Source organism: Manis javanica, chromosome 2, assembly GCF_040802235.1.
Source record: "Manis javanica isolate MJ-LG chromosome 2, MJ_LKY, whole genome shotgun sequence".
Taxonomy (NCBI): Eukaryota; Metazoa; Chordata; class Mammalia; order Pholidota; family Manidae; genus Manis; species Manis javanica.
In genome coordinates this window covers 222,730,724-222,755,389 of record NC_133157.1, presented here as the reverse complement: position 1 = coordinate 222,755,389, position 24,666 = coordinate 222,730,724, and the positions used below count along the sequence as shown (strand labels likewise).

Here is a 24,666-nt window from a genome sequence, read left to right as displayed (position 1 = left end):
GTCTTATGACTTTACCTGATCCACGTTTCATTGTGCAAATTGCTTTCCCATGTTAGTTATAATGTCCATGTGAGGCTTAAGTGAGTCCTAGCCTGTACTGAGCACCTCACACATTCCCTGGAACATGGAAGGCCCCCAGAAGTGGCTAAGGAACTGAACCTCTATTGTCCAGCCCAGCCAGGTAATGCTGGGCCCTCAGGTGCACCTTTGGGAGGGAGGGCTTCCTGTGGCCAGAAGTTCTCAGGTGAATTACAGGTGACAGAGCCGCAATGCCCAACCATTTTAAAGCACGCCCACTTGTTTCAGAGCATATTTTAAGCCCACATGCCTAATTACGTACATCTCTTTAAGAGCCGTTCTCAATGGGACATTTGAAACCATTAAAGCTTAACTTTTCATTTAAAAATAAATGAGAATAACTCAGTGAAATAAGCCAGGTGGAGAAAGACAAGTACCAAATGATTTCACTTATCTGTGGAGTATAAGAACAAAGCAAAAAACTGAAGGAACAAAACAGCAGCAGACTCACAGAATCCAAGAATGGACTAACAGTTACCAAAGGGAAAGGGATTGGGGACGGTGGGTGGGAAGGGAGGGATAAGGGGATTAAGGGGTATTATGATTGGCACACATAATGTCGGGGGGGGCAGGGGAAGGCAGTATAGCACAGAGAAGACAAGTAGCAACTCTACAGCATCTCACTGCGCTTGATGGACAGACAGTGACTGTAATGGGGTGTGTGGTGGGGCTTGATAATGGGGGGAATCTAGTAACCACAATGTTGCTCATGTGATTTTATATTAATGATACCAAAATAAAAATGAAAAAAATCCAACTGGCAAAAAAAAATAGAAGAGAGAGAATAAATCTCTAGTATTTTCTTTCCACACTACAGTATTCTGTGACCAACATCGTAGCCTGATGTGGGGACTGTTCCTCCAGGAGCCGGTGAGCAGGGTCTTCATCACCTGCTTGTACTGAACTCCTGGCTTCCCAGAACTTTCCAAATTGAGTAGAAAGGTCACTTTTCTATTAGTTATTGTCTCTGGATGAAAACTAGACAGACCCTAATGCCTGCAGGAAGTTACTGCGGCCCGCCTGGGGAGCCCCAGTATGGTGACATACTCACTCACAGCCACGGTGGAACAGAACACATCACCCTGGGCACAATTTGTTGGATTTTTGCACTCAAAACTATTCTCTCTCTCACACACATGACACTGCAGTGAAGCACCTGAGACGAGGCAAAAAAGAGGAAGTGGGGTGTCATGCTCTCCTGTCCTAACAGACCAACACACCAACATCTCCCTCCTCTATGTGAGCCCAAACCAGCATGTCCCATCTTCCCCAACCCATAGCATCCAGCCATTCTCTCCCTGGGCTTCCCTCTCCCACCCACACTCAGTCACATGGCACAGACGCCAAACGCATGCACACACACCACTGCAGCCAGACACACTGTCACCCTGGACACACGTGCTCACACTCCACACGGGAACACCCACAGCATGTACCCAAGCCATCACACATGAGCTCGCGTGTGCACACACACACCACCTAGCATTTCACATCTAACTGCTCTAGGAAGAGACCCCAGGACTTTGGCACCTGCTCCCACCAGCCCTTCCCATCCACCTTCTTGGCCCACTGGTCCTCACCCACCAAACCTCCTCTGGCACCCTCCTTGCCCTTCTAGGCCCTGCACCCTGGCCCCTGCACAACAGCCCGCTATTGGGTGAGCACTAGGGCAGGACCCCCTCCCATGGAGGGAGCTGGTCACGCAGCCCAATGTCTCCCAGGAAGGCAGGGCCACTGAGGGGAGAGCAAGTTGCTGGGGAGTAAAGCAAGGTGCTGGCGGGCCACCCCTGCCTGCCCTTGGTGTGGTGGTGGGCACAGCAGCGGCACAGACGCTCCACCTTTAGCATCCAGTCAGTGGACCACCCTCTTGACACCGTGGCTCACTCTGAAACTGCATGGGCCACCCTGTGTCTGCCCAAGCACCCCAGCTCCCTCCCGTCCCAGCCCAGGAGGCTAAAGGGACCCAGGCTTACTTTGTCTTCCAGACATGGTGCTGTTTGTCTCCACCAGCGGCAGGCCCACGGCTAAGAGCACAGCAGAGAAGGCTGACATTTTCAGTGGCTCCTGGCCCTGCGTGGGGGGGCGGGCCACTGGGTCAGCTCTGGGGCTCCAGGTTAGAGCTGGCACGGGCAAGTCCACCGCCATTCAAAGCCCAGCACCACCCTCAAGCCCCCTCCGGCCCAGGGACCCACCTTCTGGGGCTCCGTGCACTCACCCAGCCCCCAGCAAGCCTTCTAGGTGGGATTCCCTGCTGCTCCTCTCTCAAGGCTGCACCCAGTTTCCCTCACCCCTGTTTTGAGCTCTGCTCTTTCTGCAGCCCCCGTGGGGCCCCCTACCACCTAGCGCCACCTCCCCTCCTACCCCATCTCCGGCTCCCTCTCCATCCACCCACCAGGCCATTGCCAGTGATGAGTCGTGACCACAGGGTGTCCCTGCAGCACCCCACCCATGCAGGTCAGCCTCGGCCCCTCCACCTCCGCGGTTCTGAGGGGCTCCTGAGGCTACAGAAGCCAGAGGGAACCCGTCCATCCCCGGCCAGCGTGAACCTCTGGAACCTTCCTGGCATCCCACCTGTGGAAGTCAGCACCGTCAACCTGCTGGCACCTTCCCCGCCGCCCCTCCAGCACCTCCCCCACCGCCCCTCCACAGTCCCCAGGCCTGCTCGCCTCTGAGCACGCCCCCAACCTTCCGGAAGCCTCCACGCAGGCAGACATGCTCGTCCCCAAGCCCACGCCAGTCCGAACCTTCTGGAAGCTCCACAAAGCCTGCCGGGAGTTGGGCGTACCCGCCGGGAGGCCCGTCAGCACATGCTGCTGCCCTGGGGACACGGCCTGACCTCAGAGGCCTCCATGCTTCCACCTGCTGCCCCTGTGCCCACCACCTCCGGCCCCCTGGGAGGCGTCCAGAAGGTGGGGGGCTTGGGGTCCAGACGGGGCCACGGAGGGCAGGTGGAGGGCTGCCCAGCCGCTCTGAGGAGAGCACAGGGTCCCGCTGGCACCCCGCCCTCCAGACACGGACCGCACCCCTGGGTCCTGGACCTCCCCGAACCACATAGACCCTCTAGTAGGCCCGGGCTCCCAGCACGGCATGGGCCACCCCTCCCTGACCAGCTCCTGGTACCCTGTGCACCCCTCCCCTGGGTACTGAGCATCCTACTACTCGGGCCCACCCCTGGGTCACAGGCTCCTGGAACCACGCAGACCCCTCCCCTGAGTCTTGGGATTCGCGGAACCCCCCCTTCTCTGGGTCCTGGGCCTCTTGGAAGCATGCAGACCTGAGTCCTGCCCCTCCCCTGGGTCTTCAGCTCCAGAACCACGCAGACCCCACTCCTGTGTCCCAAGCCTTCCGGAACCAGGTAGAACTGTTCCCTGGGTCTTGGGCCTGTCGGAACCACATAGATTCCACCCCTGGGTCCTGCACCTCCCCGCATGTAGACCCGTCCCTGGGTCCTGGGCCTCCTGCAACCGCCCCCCTCTGCTGGGTCCTGGGCCTCCTGAAATCACCTAGACCCCTTCCCCTGGGCCCCGGGGCTCCCGGAACCTCATAGACCCCCTCTCCTGGGTCCTGGGGTTGCCACCCCCTGGTAGGTCGTTCTCTCCCACCCCCCATCTGGCCTTGCCTGTACCCTAATGTGTCAACATCTGAGAGGCCCTATGGCTTTTGACACCCACACACTCCCTCCCACAGCGTTCTGGGGCTCCCACACCCACATAGGCCCCCTACCCTGGGGTCCCAGCCCCACCTACACCACATAGACCCCCAACACCTACCAGCCAACGCTGGTCATTATTTCCTGGCCCTCTGTTTTGGGGTGAATTTGCACTTTATCCTAGTTTTTTGCAATGTAAAATCAGATTCTGGCTCAACCTGCCCTTTTCTGACGCGTGGGCGTAGCGTCCGACTCCTGCTGGGCCCGGGCGCTGCTCACACAGGTCTCCTCCTCACACCCTACGCCGCGCTGTGTGGACCGCGCTTATCTTCTCCTGTAAGTATTGGGGGTGAGGACCTCGTGGTCGGGAAGTGCTTCCGTTGCCGACCCCGGGAAGCTGGACGTGAGGGCTCTGTGCCTCGCGCTGGCCATTGTGTTCGCTCTGAAGTCTGCCCTGGCCTACGCTAGGGGAGCCGTTTCCTCCTCTCAGTTCTGTCGCCTCCTCCGCTTTGGGCGCGTGTCGCATCTTTCGTTTAAAGTGACTCCTACAGCCTCTCCTGCAGCGGGTCCGTCGGTGAGACAGGCCAGCTCTCTCAGTCTCAAGCCATCTTCCTTCCACCCACACGGTGGGGTGCGTTTCTCTTGGTGGGAGAAACACCGCGGTGATGGGCTCCGCTCGGTGCAGCCCTGGGAGCGGCTGTCCTTGGGGCGTCGCCGCCCCTCCAGCTGTGTGCAGACTGGTGGTCAGGGGCTGCCTCCCGAAGGTCCGGCCCATCCCCTCTGGCTGTGTTCGGGTTTCGAGGTTTCAGAACGGCTTCCCTCGCCTCACCCGGGGTGCGTCTAGGGTGGGTCTTCCCTGTCCACGTCCTTCCTGCGCCCGCTGCGCTGCGCTCCTAGGCTGTGGCTGATGCCCCGGTTGAAGATGCCTGTGTCCGCCGCCGTCTCTCCAAAGGCTCGCCCTCTCTCTCCGCCTCTCTGTCCTCCCCTCCCAGGAGTCCGAGTGCACAGATGCCCACAGCTGGACGGTCGCCCGGAGTCCCCTTGCCAATTGTGGGCATTCCCTCCTCTGCTCCCTGGGCACGGGGTGCACATCCCCTGCGTTCCCTTTTGCTGAGGCTGCATGGCTGCCGATTCCACCCAGTCTCTAGTCTCTTCCTTTCCCACGTGTGTTTCTCAGCTCCTGACTGTCCACCCGAGTCCCTTCTCACGCCACCTCTGCTGAGTGTGTGTCCTTTCCGCGATGGGTTTTGTAACGTCCTTCTGTTCATGTCTGCGTTGCCATTCTGAAGGGCTCTGACGCTGACATGGACCGTGGGTGAGCTGGGCTGCAGGCTGACTCACCCTTGGCCGTACTGATGAGCAGCCCCTAGCCCTGCCTCTCACACGTCCTGAGGTCTAGGCGGGGGTGGGGGTGGTATTCTGGGTCACCCGGCCCTGAGCTTGGCAGTGCTCCTGGGGTCTGTGGGTTGTGTCGTATGTGCTCCTGCGGATGCAGCCCCGGGACCTCACGGACTTGGCTGCAGTCTGCCCGAGGGAGGGCAGGGAGGCTGACACCGGGTAAAGTGAAGGCATGAGCCTGGGGCTGCCCTCCCGTGTGGGGCGGCCGCTGGCTCCGACTCTGCTCTGAGGAGCTCCCAGCCCAGAGCGGAAGCGGTGTGCAGGGGTGAAGGGTAGCCAAGAGTGATGTCTTGTTGGAGGCTGGGAGGCCAGAAGCTGGGCACAGGAGCCCTGGCCTCACTGACCTGGGCCCTGGGTCTCCTCACCTACAGACTCAGGATCCCAAGGGAAACGATGCTTTTCTATACCTTGTTCCTTACCATGGAGATGCTTCTGGCCACCGTGACGGCTGCCAATTGTTCCAGAGAGTCTTGTAAGTATCAGCTGGGCCCCTGTCTTGGAGGGGATGAGTATTTCCAGGGCTTCCTGGGATCACTGGGAGGGTTTGAGTGGAATTTCCATCCCCTGAGTCAACTGATGCCTCATCTCCAGTGGGATTGGGGGGCATAGGGTGGGTTCAGAAGTGTCCCTGAGCAAGGAGAGAGTCGGGAGGGAGGAGCCCTGCCTGTGACCTGTGGGGTCTCGAGCGGCGACCCATCGCCACCTGGGACTGGCAGGAGAGGCTGTGTGCAGGGAAGTTTGGAAGGGTGCTGGCCTTTTGTGACTGTGACTGTCAGGCCTTCCTGGCACAGGTGGGCCCCATACGCCCAGGGTAGGGCTCCCTAGGGCCTGTGCCAGAGCAGGGAACATGCCTGGGCACTTGGTCTCTACCCTGGGCTCATCCTGCCCAGAGTCAGAGCCCATGGAAGGCAGAGCTGTGCAGGGCTGAGGGTGTCCACCGAGGCGCAGGGCCAGCTGCGGAGGAGGCAGCGGGTCGTGGTGAGAGAAACACACATTGGGGCAGGAGGACAGCTCTGTTCTCTTTTCCCTCAGGGGCCTATAGTTTGAAATGCCATGACTGTGTGAGCGTGAACAGCGTCACCTGTGGTGCCATCAGAACATGTGCCTATGAGATCAGGCACTGACAGTCTCCATTCGTGAGTACTTCTGGTCTTTCCCCCTTAGGAGGATAGGCTGCCCACCTGGCACTTTCAGGGGGTAGGGCAGTCCGCTCTCCCTTTGTGCCCAGCCCCATGGCCCTGGGCCTGCTCTCTCCTGTCCTGACAGCATGTTCTCGGCCACCTTGCTCAGCCCAGGAGAGGGCGGTGTGCACTGTCGTGGAGGGCAATGTACCCCTCGGGGGCAGTCAGTACAAGTGCCTCCTGCGATGCCTTCAGGTGAGAGGACTGCTGGAGGTCAAGGAACCCACCCCTCGCCAGTCCCTTCTGTGGATGCCCAGCACAGCCAGGGCAACTCCTCGGTACCCATTTGATTCTGGTCGTCTGGGGTGGGCGTCTGGCCTGGCAGACCATGGGCTCCTTGGGACAATGCCTGCCTTGCCTAAGCGCCAAGGCCAGGTGCGGAGTCAGGGCAGAGCCTGCCGTTCCGCAACGCACTTGCCTCTTACTCAGGCTCCCATGCTGGGAGAGGCATCCCTCTCCCGAGGGCCCCCACCTGAGGACCATGTCCGGCCAGAGGCCAGCGGCCGACCCCTGAACCTGGGCGGCTGCAGCCACTGTGGGGCCTGGTGGGGAGGTGGAGGCCTCATCTGGGGCCCTGCTCAGGACCTGCCCCAGACCTGTTCTCCCCAGTGTCTGTGATTCTCTGCACCTTCTCATGCCATCTGTGTTCAAAGAGGCCTGCCCAGCAGTCCTGACAGGCACCACCTCGTGTGCTGGCTGCTGTTACCCAGGGGGGTTGCCAACCGTGGGCAAGGAAGGAGCCAGGCATCTGTGCTCTGGTACAACAGGGGCCCTGCTTGCTTGCGCAGGTCTCAGCATGAGTCAACATGCTGGCCCGGCCCCGTCCTTAAGATTGCAAGACACCCTTCAGTGGTAACCATTATGGAACAGAAACACCAAGGAGTATTCCTTACAAAACCCGGGCTTACAAAGCATGCCTGGGGACACACAGCAAGGTGGAGGAAAACAAGAAAGGGCGTGAGCACAAGCCTTGGGGTTCTGCTTTTATTGGGCTCCAGGATGGGGGCCTGCGGTGTCCGGGGCTCATTCATTGTTGGTAATTTAAAACCTTGAAAAAAAAACACTTCATCATATGTGACCCATCATGAGATTGTAAAGCTGAAGGGTCCTGAATCCTTTCTGAACAACCTGTCCAACCAGAGGCTGCTTCCCTGGCAAATTCCTCACTAGTTTCATGGCAGAAATCGTGCCAGTCCTATACCAACTCTTCCAGATCATAAACAGAGAGGACGTGCTCCCCAGCACACTCAGGACGGCAGTTTAACTCAAACCTACACACGCAGCAAAGGCCTTGGAAGGATGGAAGTCACAGACAATCCTCTCCGGGCTGGAGAAGCCCCAGTCCAGACCCGGCGTTAGAAGTGGAGTCCTGGGTGGGCAAGTTGGGCCCTGGTGCAGGGCAATGTGGTGTCCTGGACGGAATCTGGGACAGGACAGGCGCCTTATGGGAAAAGGAAGGAAGTTTGAGTAAAATGTGGACTTTCTTGGGGCCATCCATTCTTTGCGACCAACTAGCCACGGCAACGTGAGTCATGAGAGACAAGAGGGGTTGGGGGTGGGGCATGTGGGAATTCTACTGTCTTTGCAGCTTTTCTAAAATCTTCAAACTTTTAAATTAAAAAGTTCATTTGAACACACACACACACACACACACACACACACACACACACACTTTTCCGCTTCCTCATGCTTAAAATCACAGAATTGCAATGTGATTTACAGATCTACAGAACAAATGAATTACTGTAGTTCATTCAGCAGATTACCAGAAAAAATGAGAAGCATCACGTGATCATACCACAGACACTGAAAACCTTCTAGAAAGCCCAGCGGGGTTTCCAATGAAAACGATCACTGCATGATGGAAGCGAAAGGAAGTGTTATCTCTGCAAATGATGAGAAGCTTGGAGGGACTTCCCCGTGAGGTGCCTGCCATCACCTCCTCTGCTCCCCGTGGGCCAGGCTCCTCGTGGTTCACTTAGGCGAGAGGAGAGGGAACCCCCTGGCTGGAAAGACAAAGATTAAAGTGCCACTGGTCACCAAAGACCAGCAAACTTAGGGAACCCTGTGGGCCTTGGGTACAGACCAGTGTTCAGTCACCAGTTACACAAGTCCATTGTATTTTATTCACAGTTCAAAAAGACTCCCCTGCACACAGCCTCTCCTGCCAGTCCCAGGTGGTGATGGCCTGGCGCTCAACACCCTGCAGGTCCCAGGAAGGCCTCTCTCCTTGCTCAGGGACCCTTCCAGACCTACCCTGTGCCCAGCAATCTCACTGAAAATGAGGCATCAGCTGGCTCAGGTGATGGAAATTCCACTCAAACCCTCCCAGTGACCCCAGGAAGCCCAGGGAACGCTCATCCCCTCAAAGACAGGGGCCCAGCCGATACTTAACAAGACTCTTTGGGATAACTGGCAGCCGTCCTGGTGGCCAGCAAACCAGTTGAAACTGAAATTTCAAAAAAGGGTACCATTTTTGAGGCACCACAGTATCGATACCTAAGAAGAAACCCACCCAGATTTGTGTGGGATTCCCGAGCTTCACTGCTAGGAGGGACACACCACGCTTATGGATTGCGAGACCCTGTAGAGTAAAGCTGGCTGTGCTCCCCAAGTGAGTCTGCAAATTCCAAATTCCATAAAATTCCAATCAGAGAGAGAGAGAGAGAGAGAGAGAGAGTGTGTGTGTGTGTGTGTGTGTGTGTGTGTGTGGTTGATTGCAAACTTTCAAATGTTTGTGGAAATATAAAAGCCTGGCAATCAATAGTCAAGGCGGGAGAAGCAAAATGCTGGAGGGATTTACCTCTTACCGCTCAAGATCATTTTTATGGCTTCATTAATCCCACAGTGTGGGGTTGCAGTCAGGATGGAAAAACAGACTCACAGAGGAGAGGAGATCTCAGGAAAAGCCACGGAAGTCCATCTGTGTGCCTTCTGACGGAGATGTCTGTGCAGTGCAGTGGGGAAAGACACTTGTTTGCACTAAGTGGTGGACAGATGAGGTACCGTACAATATTTACATCATATAAAAGAGGCAGATTCAGGTGGTTTGTAGAGTTCACTGTAAATATTAAAAGAATACAGGTGCTTTTAAAAGGGAAATGGAGACAAATACTATGACGCCCTGTGGGTATTTAAGAATTTTAAAAAATTGAATAAAATAGTGCTGGTCATGTAAGAAAAAAATTGGTAAATAGGGTTACACAAAAATTCACTACTTCTGTCTCTGAGAAGGTTCTGGTAAGACTGTGCAAATGCAAGCCACAGGTGAGAAAGCACCTCCAATGAATGTCTACTCAAGGACTCCTATTCATAATATAGAATGATCTTCCTCCAAATTGACAGTTGAAGCAGCAGATCACCCACTAGAAGTCTGAGCAAAACTCTTGAAGGAACTCTTACCAGAAAATGACATCCCATGAGTAATGAATACAAGAAGAGTCAACAGCATTCTCCTGGGTGGAAGGGCCACCTGCAGCCACAGTTGGATGACGCCAGAAGGGGCGAGTAAGTAGTCAGCAGTGACCACACCATATACAGGCAGCCTCGGGACGTGTCCAATGTTGACCTTAAAGATAAAACAGTCAGAACGGGTTTACTCGAGCATGTCAGAGAACTGCAGTTTGGGCCGTGTGAGTCACGGCTGGCGCCAGCACAGGCAAGCCCGTCACACAGAGAGGAGGGTCATTTCGTGGGAAGGAGGAGGAAGTGGGATGGGCTGCTGTGAGGAAAGCATGAGTCCAGGGCCGTGGCTGAGTTGCAGGGCTGGTGGGCTTCTCGTCCGAGAGGCCGTGTCCAGCCTCCCTGTCGGGGCCTGTGCCGGATGACCCTCCCTGAGGAAGCGGAGTGGCCGGGCTCCCTGCTGGCCACCCCGCTCCGTTTCATCGAGGTTTCCCTTAGTCATCTCACAGTTGATCCTGTGGAGTACCAACAGGTATGACCCTTCAACACATCTCCTGAAGCCCTACCCATACATCCTAACCCCTTGGCACTACCTCCCGCTCCCACGCACACACCTGACGAGAGGCTCACACCAGCTCGCTTCTAGACAAGGGCAGGAGTACTGGTGGCAGCGCCTCTGAGGTAGACAGAAAGTGGAAACAACCTTGAGGTCCACCCGCGACCCGCTGTGGGACGCTCCTCCGTGGAAAAGTACACAGCATGGGGGTGGACGGTAGACGGCAGGCCCAACAGCAGGCAGGGATTTCATGGGCACAAACTGGAAAAGAGAGGCCATCACAAAACAAAGCCTGTCCGATTTCCCTTCACCAAGTTCAGAAACAGGCAAGGGTCATGTAGGCTTAGAGACCCAGACTCTTCCTATGTGCGGTGGTGCTGGCAGCCCCAGAGCCTGAACAGAGGACAGCATGTGGAATTTGGGATGCTGGCCAGAGCTGGGTGCTGGTTATGTGGTTCTGTGTGCTTCGGGAAAATCCACTAAGCATTCAGCTTGTGATCAGGCACTTTACTGTAGAATGTTGGACTTCAATACAGTTTTCACATGGAGACTAGAGAAAAGCTGGTCAGTGGAGTTTAGCCATTAGTTCCTCTGATGTCACCAAGGAGGCAACCCCAGAGCCGTGAACGGATAAATCCATTGCGGTGAGTTCTAGGAGGGAGTGTTCGCGAGACTACAGAGAACAGAACTCATGGCCAAGGGCTGAGGAGAGCCACCCAGGGGCTCCTGAAGGAGGCTCAGATGGGGCCTGGGTCAGGTGGCATTGGTCGGCTGAGGCCACTGGGTGAGCCCAGCAGTGGAAAAAGTCCTGGTTGATGTGGGACCCTCTTGGGATAGCACACCAAGTCTGTGCTGGGGAGCAGTCGACATCAAGGGCCACCAGCATGTATATGGTGGGCAGGGAGCCGGGAACCCCGGGCTGAGGGCCCAGCGGAAGCTTATCCTTACAGGGCCATTCAAGTGCAGAAAACCAGTCCACAGTAACAGGGGCACTGCGCTTGGGGGTCTGTGTCATCTTTGGGACACAAGCAAATCATGTTGCCCAGTCTCCATTTTATTCCCAGAGCCCAGAATTCTGATGACAAATAATGAACAAGGACAGTTCATTTGTATGGCTACGTGACAGGGCACCGTGTGCTATTCAGGGGGAGCCAGAGGCAGAGATGAGGCAGCCGTGCAGTGGGGAAGCGTCTCTGGGGGGAGCTGTTAACGGTGTAGCCAGGCCCTCGAGTGCACTGGGGTAATCTTTCCCAGTTAAGAGTTCTAGGCAACGTAGTAACATTGGGGATGTGGAACACAGGCACGGGGCGTGTTATAGTGAACATGCTTTGATATTCGCAAACAGAAAACGTGCAATTAATTGTTTCATCTTTACTTCCTTTTTAGGTTTGAATTTACGTGAAATGCTGGTTTACAAGAACTGTACAAACAACTGCACATTTTTATACCCATCCCAAGTGGCCTCCTGAAGCCCCAAGAATCTTGAGAAACAATTATTTGTATTTTGTTCGTTGTTGTAATAGTATGACCTGCAATGAAGGAGGGCCTACGAATCTTGAGAGGGATATTTTACCCAACGCTACAATCAAGGAGGTGATAGAAGGAGCTGAGCCTTCAGGGGAGTCAGAATTTTTCCTGAGCCTTGTCCCTGTCCTAGTCAGGAATACACTGGCATGAGATCCCTCTTGGGAGGGTCTGGTTCTCACAGCAGGTTCACTCGCTTTTCCTCCTTGTGAACCAGAGACACTGACCCACAGGGCCCCCAGTTGGCAGTTTACCTGTTTCTGGCTTATTTCCAGAGAGAAATAAAAAATGCTATTGCTTGGGTACTGCGTACTCAGACATTTCTTTGGGGTCCTAGCATCTGATCAGGTTCCTCCTTTTTAGACATCAACTAATGAAGAGACCAGAACATCTTTCCACATTAGCCTGCAGAGAGTTAGGATTCCAATCAAGGGCAGACAGCTACGTGAAGGGGAGAGTCTACATGTCTGCTGACAGAGGGAACCCCACTGAGGCCAGCTGAGGTCCTGTCCTGAAAGTTACCAGGTCGGGACAGCAGAAGCAGAGAGGGTGACTGGGGTGAGGTGGCACGTGCATAATCAGGGCCTGATGTTAGAGGCTGTGCCTAGAGCCCTGGTGTGGGTCCGTCGGACAGGCTGTGCAGGAGCTGGAGGCATCTCTCAAAATGGCACCTGGCTCCATACAAGCAATAGAATGTTTGCGCAGACGCTGACATCCAAGAAGGGCGAGGGGCCCTATGCCAGCTGCTGGCTGCCTGAAATGGTGGGGAGAGTTCCAGAGTGCTGCTGGCCTTCTCGTGGACCCTGTGGTCGGCATTGGAGAAGACGCATGGAGGGGACAGAAAACCAAGACCCTCTAGCTCTTCTCCTTTATGTCGGTACCTGATTTTAAGTTGCTGAAGTAAAGTTCACCTAGCCTAAAATGCATCATTCGATAGGGTGTCCTGCAGTGACTTCAGTATATTCACGAAGGTGTGCCACCATCACCACTGATTCCAGAACATTTACACCCCAGAAAGAAACCATCAAACAAGCAATGCTCCCCATTCACCTTCTCTGCAGGTCTTGGCTACCACTAATCTGCTTTCAGGCTCTGAGAATTTGCCCCTGCTGGGTCTCCTGGGGTTGGGAGGCAGTTCTCCAGAGAAACGTAACCAATAGAAGAAGTCAATATATGAGTGAGAGAGGAAGCGAAGGAGGAAGGGATAGGAGAGGGGGATAATCGTTTTAAGGAATTGGCTCCTGCAGCTGGGGGCACAGGTAAGTCTTGGGTCTCCAGAGCAAGGCTGCCAGGCCAGAGATTTGGGTGGGAATGGTTGTTGCAGCCCGAGTCTGAGTTCCACAAGGCGTCAGGCTGGAGAGCCAGTGGTGTGTCTGTGATGTTGTCTCTCCAGGAGAATTTTGCTCCCGGGAGCCTCAGTCTTTGCTCTTAATGCCTTCAACTGATCGGGTGAGGCCCACTCACATTTTAGCTGATGACCAGCTGTACTCGGGGCTACTGATAGAAAGTTAACCACATCTAAAAGGTGCCTTCACAGCAACACCTAGATTGGCATTTCACCAAACAGCTGGGCACCACAGCTCAGCTAGGTTGATGTGGAATTATCCATCACACTGGGTATTTCATAGAAATGCTTTCAGACAATATGTGGCCGCCTTTCACTTGACATAATGTTTTCCAGGTTCACTGATGTTGTCACACATGTTGATACTTGTCTTTTTGTTGTTTGCTTACTTATAAATAGCATTATTCAGATATAATTAATAAATCATGGAGTGTGCTCATTTAATGTGTACAATTCAATAACTTTGAGTTTATTCACCGATATGCTAATCATCACCACAGTGAATTTTAGAGCATGTACATCACCTCTAAAGGAAACCCCATTCCCATCAGTGATTGCCCCTCCCATTGCCCAGCCCATACCCATCACCGAGCAGTCACCTACATCCTGTCTGTCCCTCCAGATGTCCCTGTTCTGGACATTTCCTGTGAATATCGTAGGGAGCCTTCTGTGACAGCCTGCAACTGACAGCGATGTGCATGAGGTTCATCCATGTTGCACTGTGATCTGGTGCTGGTACTCGGTTTAGATCTAGCCCCTCATTTATAAGGCTAAGTAATATCCCACAGGATGAGTATACACATTTTCTTTGTCCGTTCATCAATTGATAGACATTTGGGTTGTTTCCATCTTTTTCTGTTAGGGATAATGCTTCTAGAATCATTATATGTAAACATTTTACTGTGGACATACATGTTTTCATTCTTTTAATTTTTGAAGTCTAGTTGACATTAGAATTGTTTAAGTTGCAGGTGTACAGCAAAGTAGCAGTTGCATAGTTACAAAATGCTCGCCACAATAGATGTAGTTGCCATCTGTCACCATACGGTCATTACAGTGTGACTGACTACATTCCCCATGCTGTGCTTTTCATCCCTGTGACATTTATTTTATGATCAGCAGCTTGTACCTCTTTATGCCCTTCACCCAATTCCCATCCCCTCTCTCCTGCTGGCAACCACCAGTTTGTTCTCTGTATCTATGGGTTTGTTCCTCTTTGTTCTTCAGATTCCACATGTAAGTGGAATCATATGATATTTGTCTTCCTCTGTCTGACTTACTTAACTTGGCGTACTACCTGCCAGGTCCTTCCATGCGGTTGCAAATGGCAAGATTTCATTCCTTTTCCTACGCTGAGTAATATTCCACTCCATATTCCACTGTATACTCCTTGTCTTTATCCATTCGTCTGTCGGTGTTGCTTCCATATTTTGTCTATTGTAAATAACACTGTGATAAACGTAGGGATGCATATATGTTTTGAAATAGTATTTTCATTTTATTGGGGTAGAATACCTAGAAGTGGAAATACTGAGTCACATGGCACTTCTATTTTTAATTTTGAGCACCTCCATACTATTCTGTACAGTGGCTGCACCAATTGACATTCCCATTGACAGCGCGTGAGGGTTCCCTTTTCTCCACATCCTCGCCAACACTATTATTTCTTGTTCTTTTGATACTAGCCACTCTGACTGGCATGAGGTGATATCTCTTTGGGGTTTTGATTTGCATTTCCCTGATGATTAGTGATGCCGAGCACGTTTTGAGGTGTCTGTTGGCCATTTGCATGTCTCCTTTGGAAAAATATCTGTTCAGTTTTCTCCTGTTTTTCATTGGATAATTTGGCAGTTTTTGGTGTTGAGTTGTATGAGTTCTTTGTGTATTTTGGATATATGATTTTCAAATACTTCTCTCATTCAGTACATTGCCTTTTCATTTTGTGGACAGGTTTCTTTATTGTGTAAAAGCTTTGTAGTTTGATGTAGTCCCAACTGTTTGCTTTTACTTTTGTTTACTGAGGAGACAGATCGAGAAAAACACTGCTAAGGCTGATATGCAAGAACTTACTGCCCAAGTATTCTTTTAGAGGTTTTATGACTTCAGGTCTTATATCTGGGCCTTTAATCAATTTCTAGTTTATTTTTTTGTATGGCATAAGAAAGTGGTCCAGTTCCATTCTTTTGCATGTGCCGGTCCAGTTTTCCCAACACCACCTATAGGAGAGACTACCATTTCCTCATTGTATATTCTTTTCTCCTTTTCATAGATTGACCACATAAATGTGGACTCATTTCTGGTCTCTCTCTTCTGCTGCATTGATGTATGTATCAATTTTCTTGCCAGGACTGTACTGTTTTGATTACTATAGCTTTGTAATATACCTTGAAATCTGGGTATGTGATACCTCCCTCCATGTCCTTTCTCAAGATTGTTTTAATCTTTGGGGTCATTTGTTGTTCCATACAAATTTTAGGATTATTTCTTCTAGTAATGAGAAAAATATGAGTGGTATTTTGGTAGGCATTGCATTGAATCCATAGATTGCTTTCAGTTGTGTGGACATTTTAACTATATGAATTCTTCCTATCCATTAGCATGGTATATCTCCCATTTATTTGTGTCACCATCCGTGTCTTCATTGATGTCTTAAAGTTTTCAGAGTATGGTTCTCTCACCTCCTTGGTTAAAGTGATTCCTAGGTATTTTGTTCTTTTTGATGTAAATACAAATGGGATTGTTTTCTTAATTTTTCTTTCTGCTACCTCATTATCAATGCATAGAAATGCAACACATTTCTGCACATTAATTTTGAATCTTGCAACTTGCTGAATTCACTTATTAGTTCTAACAGTTTCTTGGTGGGCTGTCTAAGGTTTCTATACATGGTATCATATTCACCTGCAAATACTAACAGTTTTATTTCTTCCTTACCAATAGGGGTTCCTTTTATTTCTTTTTCTTGTCTGATCGCTGTAGCTATGACTTCCACTACTATGTTGAATAAAAGTGGCAAGAGTAGATATCCTTGTCTTCTTTCTGATCTTAGAGGAAAAGCTTTAAGCTTTTCACCACTGAGTATGATTTTAGCTGTGGGTTTGTCATACATGGCCTTTGTTATTTTGAGGTATATTCTCTGCACACCCACTTTGTTGAGAATTTTTATCAGGAATGGGTGGTGAATTTTGTCAGTGGTTTCTTATGCATCTATTTTGTGATGATCATAGGATTTTTATCCATTTTGTTAATGTGGTGTATCATATTGATTGATATATGGATACTGAACCATGCTTACATCCTTGATATTGAATAAAGCCCACTTGGTCATGACTTGGTCATGATGAATGATCCTTTTAATGTATTGTTGAATTTGGTTTGCTAATATTTTGTTGAGGATTTTTGCATCTATGTTCATCAGGGATACTGGCCTGTAATATATTGATTTGCATTTCCCTGGTGATTAGTGATGCTACTATATATGTTTTCATGTGTCTGGTGGGCATCTGTATACCTTCTTTAGAAAAATGTCCATTCAGTACTGTACCTATTTGTAATTGGATTTTTTGTGTTTTGTTTTGGTGGTGTTGTATGTGTTCTTTGTATATTTTAGATATTAACCCCTTATCAGATATGTCATTTGCAAATACCTTCTATTCAATGGTTGCCTTTCATTTCAGAGATGGTTTCCTTCACTGTGTAAAAGCTTTTTAGTTTGATGTCATCCCAACTTTTTTTTTTTTTTCGTATTTGTATTCCTAGTCTGAGGAGACAGATACAGAAAAGTATTGCTAGGGTTCAAGTGTTTACTACCCACTAATTCTTTTAGGAGTTTTAATGGTTTCAAGTCTTAAATGTATGTCTTTAATCCATTTTGAGATAAATGAACAGGGACTCTTACATTGACTTCATACAGTCAAACTAAGGAACACAGAAAACCAAGAGGCCATCTTTAAAGCATCCAGAGATTAGAGAGGCATCACAGGTAGGGGAGGGCAATTTGACTTATGGCCGACCTTTCAGTACCAACAATGCCATCCAAATGACAGTGGACTATTTTGTTACCTCATGTTTACTGCCGTGATAAAATGACCAAAGATATATGGGGCTCCAATGTGAATGAAACTTGTATTTCACATAAAGCTGAAAATGATAATTTCTAGTGAGCTTTTTCCACCAGCAGATTCAACATGTGGGCTCCCAGTCAAGTTGGTGGAAGGGGAAAGAACATATAAGATCACATGTGGGATGGTCCATGGACCAGGACCAGAAGAGAGACATGATGATTGCCCCAATGTCATTGGCTATATCTCACACACGTGACCACACAAAGTGCAAGGCAGGCTAGGAACTGGAGCCTATTTACTGTCTGGGAAGCAGAGGACATGTCATTGATGGACATATAACACTGTCTGCCATATATGACACCTTCAAAAGGCTTAAATAAAAACCTGCCTACACGGAAACTCACACTCTACAGATTGACTGTTGAGGATTCAGGTTAAAATTAAACACATTTTCAAATCAACAATTTTGAGAGTGATATCTACCAACAGAACCTCATGCACAGACATTTTGAAGAATGATCTCTAGGAATAATGGAGTTTACTAGGAGAGGTTTTAATATAGAAAAGGATGGTGAACACAGAAAAGTATACACATGTGAGTAATTAGAAACAAGCATTCACAACTGCTCTGTGGTGTTAAAGAAACAGATTAAAACAGCTCTAAAGTTTCTGCATTCTTCATGTGTGTGTAAAATTTGTTGAGTAATGTTACACCCTAAGCTACAAAATTCATTTTTAAATGTATAACATAGTAAATACAATGGTAGAAATGGAGTATATATTTTCCAAAATGGGACAGAAAGGAAAATGGAATATAAAAATGGAGAACTTAGGCCAGGATTCTTGGAAGATGGTGGAGCAAAAGCACCAGGAATCTTTCTCTGCCTGGACAGCAGCTGTGCTGACGGAGTCTGTCCTCTGGGGCTGTGATGGGACTCTGGGGTCCATGGAAGGCTCACGACTTCCAGGGGAGGCCTTGGACGGCAAGCTGTGGTTGATTTAGGTCAACATGAGGTCTTAGCACAGAAGCAGCTGCCCATCCCTCACCCCTGCCTCATGGCAGACAGCAGCACAGGTGTCCCTGGAACATCCAGTACAAAGCTTGCAGGAGCCAGGATGGACAGGAAGAACCTTGTCCTCCAAATACTGGGGACCTGTGCTCTGATTGCTGGGTCTGCTCAAAGAGCTGCAGACAAAGATGCAGGCAGCATTTTTGTTGTCCTGACCCCATTACTGCAAGCCCCTCTCCCTCCAGCTGAAGTGACTTCCAGGGGATTTAAAGGACCGACACCCATCCCCCCTTCATTTTTTTCTCTTGCCTTTTCTCCTTTTGGAAGACAGACATTAAAGAGTAGGATATTAAAAAAACAACTGTGGGGCTTAAAGATGGTGGTGCAAGAAGTGAAAGAGAAACCTCCTCCAAAAACCACATATAATATGAAAATATAACAAATACAACTAATCCTTAAAAAGCGACAGGGAAGAAGACTGACAGACTGCCTACCTCTGGGGAAAAGAGCAGACCTCCTGGAAAGGGGTAAAGTAGCAACGCCACAATCCAGCAGGACCAAAGCTCTTCCCCAACCCCAGCTCACCAGCAGGAGGAAGAGAAATGGAGAGGGGAAGGAGTGGAGGCCTAGAATTGCCAAACACCAGCCCTGCCGTTCTGCACTGGGAGCACAAACCTACATTACATGGTGCTCTGGAGATTAGTGGGGCTGGAAAGCTAAAACAGGTGGAGTACTTGGAGAGACAGGGATTCCAGGTGCTTGTGGAGAACAGGTACCCACAACCAGCTGCTCTGGGACAAAAGAAAGGTGGGCACTCTGAGAGACTTCCCAGCAGTGAGAGGGCTGCTAAAGGGGCAGGGATTGCACAGAGCTTACTGCTCAGGACAAAGGACAGGTGGACAAGTTGTCCCGGTACACTCAGCCCAGCAGTGGGAACTTTCAGGAGCTTCAGGTGCTCCATCCCCCTGGTAGGCAATGCAGCTCCAGGGTGCCCCACTGTGATACACAGCCTGCCATTCCTCCCTACCAGGTAGCACTGGCTTGCAAACCTGCTGCCCCCCCCCCATTGTGCCAGGCCAGTCAGAGGGCTGCCCCACCTACAGCAGCTACAAGAGCATAGCACAGAGACTCCTCCTTGTGCACTCGGCCCACTGGCCCTGGTAGATGAGGCAAACACTGTAGGCAGGAAGCAGGAAAGAGCTGTTTCCTCCTGGCAGGCACCAGCGCCGCTCACCTGTGACACCCTCAGACCCCTCCATTGCTCCAGTGGTGGAGCAGCTCCAGAGAGTAGAGCTTCTGGCCACTAGAGGGTGCTGCCTACACCAAGTTATTACTGCAAATATGAAACGTCAAAACAACCTGGTACAAAGAAAAATCCCACAAACACAAGAAAGTGGGCCAAAGGAACCTGAAATCACCAATCTTCCTGAAAAATATTTCAAAGTAAAAATCATAAATATGCTCACAGAGCCACAGAAAAATATTCAAGACCTCAGGGAGGACTTCAAGAAAGAGATAGAAACTAAAAAATACATTATCTGAAGTGAAACATACAGTGGAGGGATTTAAAAGCAGATTAGATGAAGTTGAGGAGAAAGTAAATGAAACAGAAATTAGAGAACAGGAATATAAAGAAGCTGAGGCACAGAGAGAAAAAAGGGTCTCTATGACTAAAAGAATATTAACATAACTGTGTGACCAATCCAGATGGAACAATATTCAAATTATAGGGGTAACAGAAGAAGAAGAAGAAGAAGAAGAGAAAAAAGGGATAGGAAGTGTCTTTGAGGAGGTAGTTGCTGAAAACTTCCCCAATCTGGGGAAGGAGATAGTCTCTCAGGCCATGGAGGTGCCAAGATCTCCCAAGGCAAGGGACCCAAGGAGAACAACACCAAGATATATAATAATCAAAGTGGCAAAGATCAAGGATAAGTACAGAGTATTAAAAGCAGCCAGAGAGAGAAAAAATATCACATACAGAAGAAAACCCATCAGGCTATCATCAGACTTCTCAACAAAAATCTTACAGGCCAGAAGGGAATGGCATGATATATTTAATGCAGTGAAACAGAAGGGCCTTGAACCAAGAATACCTGGCAAGGTTATCAATCAAATTTGAAGTGGGAATTAAACAATTTCCAGATAAGCAAAAGTTGAGGGAATTGACCTCCCAGAAATCATCTCTACAGTGTATTTTGGAGGGACTGCTATAGATGGAAGTGCTCCCAAGGCTAAATAGCTGTTACCAGAGAAAATAAAGCCACAGTAAAGGAAATAGACCAATTAATTACTAAGCAAATGCAAAATTAAATCAACTACCCCCAAAGTCAGTCAAGGGATACACAAAGAGTACAGAATATGATAACTAATACATAAAGAATGGAGGAGGAATAAAAATGAGGAAAGAAAAAGAACCTACAGATTGTGTTTGTAATAGCATACTAAGTGAGTTAAATCAGACTGTTAGATAGTAAGGGAATTACCCTTCAACCTTTGGTAACCACAAATCTAAAGCCTGAAATGGCAATAAGTACATACCTATTGATAATCACCCTAAATGTAAATAGTCTCAATGGACCAATCAAAAGACATAGGGTCACTGAATGGATAAAAAAACAAGACCCATCCATATGCCACCTACAAGAGACTCACTTCAAACCCAAAGACATACACAGACTAAAAGTGAAGGGATGGAAAAAGATATTTCATGCAAGTAATAGGGAGAAAAAGCAGGAGTTGCAGTACTTGTATCAGACAAAATAGACTTCAAAACAGAGAACGTAATAAGAGACAAGTACATTACACAATGATAAAGGGGCCAGTCCAAAAGATGATATAACTATTATAAATATCTATGCACCTAACACAGGATCACCTACATATGTGAAACAAATACTAACAGAATTAAAGGTGGAAGTAGAATGCAATGCATTCATTTTAGGAAACTTCAATACTCCACTCACTCCATAGGACAGATCAACCAGACAGAAAATAAGTAAGGAGACAGAGGCACTGAACAACACATTAGAACAGATGGACCTAACGGACATCTACAGAACACTCCATCCAAAAGCAACAGGATACACATTCTTCTCAAGTGCACATGGAACATTTATGAGAATAGATCAAATGCTAGGCCACAAAAAGAGCATCAGTAAATTTAAAAAGATTGAAATTGTACCAACCAGCTTCTCAGATCACAGAGGTATGAAACTAGAAATAAATTACACAAAGAAAATGAAAAAGCCCACAAACACATGGACCCTTAATAACATGCTCCTAAATAATCAATGGAACAATGACCAAATAAAAACAGAGATCAAGCAACATATGGAGACAAATGACAACAACAATTCAACATTGCAAAATCTGTGGGACACAGTGAAAGCTGTGCTAACAGGGAAGTATATTGCAATACAGGCCTACCTCAGGAAAGAAGAACAATCCCAAATGAACAGTCTAAACTCACAATTAATGAAACTAGAAAAAGAAGAACAAATGAGACCCAAAGTCAGTAGATGGAGGGACATAATAAAGATTAGAAATAAATAAAATCAAGAAGAATAAATCAATAGAACAAATCAATGAAAGCAGGAGTTTGTTCCTTGAGAAAATAAACAAAATAGGTAAACCCCTAGCCAGACTTATCAAGAAAAAAAGAGAGTCTACACACATAAACAGAATCAGAAATGAGAAGGAAAAATCACTATGGAAAGCACAGAAATCCAAAGAATTATGAGAGAATACTATGAAAAATTATATGCTAACAAACTGGATAACCTAGAAGGAATGGACAACTTTCTAGAAAAATACAGCCTTCCAAGCCTGACCAAGGAAGAAACAGAAAATCTGAATAGACCAGCTACCAACAAGGAAATTGAACTGGTAATCAAAAAACTACCCAAGAACAAAACCCCTGGACCAGATGGTTTCACTGATGAATCTTATGAAACATTTAGTGAAGACCTAATACCCATCCTCCTTAAAGTTTTCCAAAAGCAGAAGAGGGGGGAATACTCCCAAACTCATTTTATGAGACTAGCATCACTCTAAGACCAAAACCAGGCAAAGACCCCACAAAAAAAGGAAAATTATTGACCAATATCCCTGATGAACATAGATGCAAAAATACTCAATAAAATATTAGCATACCAAATTCAAAAATACATTAAAAAATCATCCATTATGATCAAGTGGGATTCATCCAGGGACGCAAGGATTGTACAACATTCAAAAATCCATCGACATCATCCACCACATCACCAAAAGAAGGACAAAAACCACATGATCATCTCCATAGATGCTGAAAGATCACTTGAGAAAATTCAACATCCATTCATGATAAAAACTCTCAACAAAAATGGGTATAGAGGGCAAGTAACTCAACATAATAAAGGCCATATATGACAAACCCACAGCCAACATCATACTGAACAGCGAGAGGCTGAAAGCTTTTCCTTTAAGATTGGGAATAAGACAGGGATGCCCACTGTTCCACTTTTATTCAACATAGTTCTGGAGGTCCTAGCCATGGCAATCAGACAACACATAGAAATAAAAGGCATCCAGATTGGCAAGGAAGAAGTTAAACTGTCCCTGTTAGCAGATGACATGATATTGTACATTAAAAAAAACATAAAGAATCCACTCCAAAACTACTAGATCTAATACCTGAATTCAGCAAAGTTGCAGGATACAAAACTAATACACAGAAATCTGTTGCATTCCTATACACTAATGTTGAACTAGCAGAAAGAGAAATCAGGGAAATAATTCCATTCACAATTGCATTAAAAAGAATAAAATACCTAGGAATAAACCTAAGCAATGAAGTGAAAGACCTATACTCTGAAAACTACAAGACACTCATGAGAGAAATTGAAGAAGATACCAATAAATGGAAACACACCCCATGCTCATGGATAGGAAGAATTAATACTGTCAAAATGGCCAACCTGCCTAAAGCAATCTACACATTCAATGCAATCCCTATCAAAATACCAACAGCATTCTTCAACGAACTAGAGCAAATAGTTCTAAAATTCATATGGAACCACAAAAGACCCTGAATAGCAAATGCAATCCTGAGAAGAAAGAATAAAGCTGGGGTAATTATGCTGTCTGACTTCAAGCTCTACTACAAAGCCACAATAATCAAGACAATTTGGTACTGGCAAAAGAACAGACCCATAGACCAATGGAACAGACTAGAGAGCCCAGATATAAACCCAAGCATGTATGGTCAATTAATATATGATAAAGGAGCCATGGACATACAATGGGGAAATGACAGCCTCTTCAACAACTGCTGTTGGCAAAACTGGACAGCTACATGCAAGAAAATGAAATTGGAATATTGTCTAACCCCATACACAAAAGTAAACTTGAAATGGATCAAACACCTGAAAGTAAGTCATGAAACCATAAAACTCTTAGAAGACAACATAGGAAAAAATCTTCTGAATATAAAATAAGCAACTTTTTTATGAATGCATCTTCTTGAGCAAGTGAAACAAAAGCAAAAATGAACACACATGGGACTACATCAACCTAAAAAGCTTCTGTACAGCAAAGGACACCATCAACATAAAAAAAGGCATCCTACAGTATGGGAGAATATGTTTGTAAATGACATATTTGACAAGGGGTTGACATCCAAAATATATAAAGAACTCACATGCCTCAACAAACAAAAAGCAAATGACCCTATTTAAAAATGGGTGGAGGATATGAGCAGACACTTCTCCAAAGAAGAAATTCAGATGGCCAACAAGAACATGAAAAGATACTTCACATTGCTAATTATCAAGGAAATGCTAATTAAAACCACAATGAGATATCACCTCACACCAGTTAAGATGGCTGACATAGAAAAGAATAGGAACAACAAATGCTGGGGAGGATGCTAAGAAAAGGGAACCCTCCTGCACTGCTGGTGGGAATGTAAACTAGTTCAACCATTGCGGAAAGCAGTATGGAGCTTCCTCAAAAAACTCAAAATAGAAATACCATTTGACCTGGAAATTCCACTCCTATGAATTTACCCTAAGAATGAAGGAGCCCAGTTTGAAAAAGACATATGCACCCCTATGTTTATCGCAGCACTATTTACAATAGCCAAGAAATGGAAGCAACCTAAGTGTCCATCAGTAGAGGAATGGATAAAGAAGAGGTGGTACATATACACAATGGAATATTATTCAGCCATAAGAAGAAAACAAATCCTACCATTCACAACAACATGGATGGAGCTGGAGGGTATTATGCTCAGTGAAATAAGCCAGGTGGAAAAAGACAAGTACTAAATGATTTCACTCATCTGTGGAGCATAAGAACAAAGCAAAAACTGAAGGAACAAAACAGCAGCAGACTCACAGAACCCAAGAATGGACTAAAGGTTACCAAAGGGAAAGGGACTGAGGAGGGTAGGTGGGAAGGGAAGGATAAGGAGAATAAGGG

At 48.0% G+C, this 24,666-nt stretch overlaps 1 long non-coding RNA gene across 1 annotated transcript; it reads right to left on the bottom strand.

The window, feature by feature from the left end:
* Positions 1-7,276: 7,276 nt before the first annotated feature.
* LOC140845495 (uncharacterized) lies at positions 7,277-8,841 on the bottom strand. The gene is made up of 2 exons (XR_012124298.1): positions 8,105-8,841; positions 7,277-7,747 (listed from the first exon to the last, which is right to left on the bottom strand). It is a non-coding gene; the product is annotated as an uncharacterized lncRNA (long non-coding RNA).
* Positions 8,842-24,666: the final 15,825 nt, after the last annotated feature.